Here is a 2,473-nt window from a genome sequence, read left to right on the forward strand (position 1 = left end):
CAGAATTCGAGAAAAAAACAAGTTTCTCTAAAGTAAATTCTCTTAATAATTTATTGATAACTAGATAGGGCGTGGTGGCACAATTATTAATAATCAGTTCATCACACGAGCTAGCATAGGAAGCTGCCAAAAGTCTGTAAGTTTGACTTTCCTATTCATTTTCTTTAGTTTTTTAGTCATCTCAAATTGTTTGAAATACTTAAATAGTACAACTACCTTATTTTTATAGGTACATTTTGATCATCAGTGTCTTTGGTACATTTAGATGCTGGACTGACCCTACCCAGGCACGGCTTCAACTGAACTTAGAAGTATACACGCCTGATCATGTCCCAGGAGGTTAGTAGTCTCGTAGGAGGTTAGAGTTAATAAACTTGTTCTTGTAATGTTTGTAGTTATGCATAAAATACATATTCTTTACTCTAATTAATGCCCATCTAATTGAACATGAACTCCTTGTTACTTTATAATTATAATGATACCATGCTTAGTGTATGTGACACCACATTTTGAAATTGAATATTCTTCCATATTAGTGCATTCCTAGTTAGTTACATGCAAAATTAAAAATGGCAGCTGATAACTGGTTAACTCACTGCTGTGGTTTTGTTTGTCTATCTATCCCATGTAGTTTAAACTCCCTATTACCTCTAGTATACCATTATACAATAGTTCATGGGTGGATATTGCACTCATGGTTGTTCAGCTCACCTACAGCTAGTGAAAATGACTACAACTACTTGTACTCATATTATGCTCCAAACCATTGCCATCGAATGATAACAATATATTTCAAAATTTTAATGGTTTCAATTCTAATTCCTTGTTCTGTTTCCATTATTTTTATAGTGTTACGTAGCTGATAGAATTCATTGTGTGTGGCTAGTTAACAATCAAATGAAAGTTCTTTTTGAGCACAAGTTGCCAGAAGGACGGAAAGAACTGATATCTGGACCAGTGAAGCTGGTTTCGAATAAAGAAGTAATCCAAGAATACTTGGATAGTATGAATAACATCCCTCACATTCAGAAAATAACAACAATGCAATCTACTGAGGGGCTACAAGTGCTAGATTTTTGATGCAATGTGTTAAAAGGAAATGAAATTATCAAAAAAGTTATTGTTATTATTGAAATTTTAATTTTAAAAAATGATAATGATAATATAGGGGAGGGGATTGTACTAATTGAAAACTAATAACAGAGAGAGAAAACATACATGTATATATACATTACTGATAAGAGAGCTATAATAGACATAAAGAGTAAAAGCATGTCTCAAATGAAAATTGCTTTTAAAATCTGCAAAAGTGATATGAGAAAATTATGAGTATTAATGATAAGGAATGTCATTATTAATGAGTGATAATATTTAGTTTACAATAACACCAAGTCACCACTAGAAATATCATCTAGTAACGTAAAAAAACATACATTGTCTTCATCATCATACTGCACTTCAAACTCCATTGTCTCAGGATTCATACTCAAAACAGTTCCAGTGTACCATACGAGCTCTTCTCCAACTTCAAAACAATGTTTTATCTTCTTTCCAACGAGAAGTTCAGGATTAAGTGTCACTTGTGACAACTGATTGTTGCTTCCTTCACTGACTCCCATAAGAAGCAACAAATTCAGTTTCAATTCAGCAACTGAGAACTGCCTTCCATTATGAGAAAATTTGAATACATCTTTTCTGCTGTGCTTTTCTTTAAGAACTTTATTTTGGAAATTAATCTGCAACTTCAATGCTTCTTTTTTCTTCTTTTGCGTTGACAATGAAGCTAACGCAGTCTCCATTTCTTCTTCCTTCATCCATAAACCACCATTCTCTTCTATTTGTTTGGTAAGCATTTCTCTCTCCTTAACTATTTTCATATCTTTCCTAGCATTGTCTTCTATTCTCTTTTCCATGTCTCTTTTCCGTCTACTTTCGATTTCTTGTCTCCGTGCTTTAAACTTCTCTTTAAAAGAAGGTGCAAGACTCCTAGCTGCTTTGAACAGCTTTTCTCTTTCATCACAAGACAGCTCTGCTACCCATTTGGATGTTTTATTATGAGCAAATAATATGATAGCCTCTAATGAGATGAGCTGTGCATTAGGTTTCTCTCTTAATAATCGATCAAGGACTGCAAAGTCTCTTTCTGGAGAAACATTTGTCGTTGGAACACTGCATGTTTCTCTGATAATCTCTTCATCTGTGACATTATGATATATACCATTTGGTAAATGATCAACGAGTAGTCTTTGTGTTGTGAGAGAGAAGGCATTAAATAGAACTTGCAGTACTTCTTGAGTATTTTCATCAGTTGAATTAGATTGAATAAGTTCAGCCCATACCTCATCAGAGTGTATGTCAATACCTTCTATGCACACAGCTGTACCATTGAGAAGTGTCGAAGAATCACTAGACCAAAAATCAAATTTTTCTTTAAGCTTGCAATATATAGATCCCAATTCAAGAACAGACACAG

This window comes from Amphimedon queenslandica, unplaced genomic scaffold (genome assembly GCF_000090795.2).
Source record: "Amphimedon queenslandica unplaced genomic scaffold, v1.1 AMPQUscaffold_13232, whole genome shotgun sequence".
Taxonomy (NCBI): Eukaryota; Metazoa; Porifera; class Demospongiae; order Haplosclerida; family Niphatidae; genus Amphimedon; species Amphimedon queenslandica.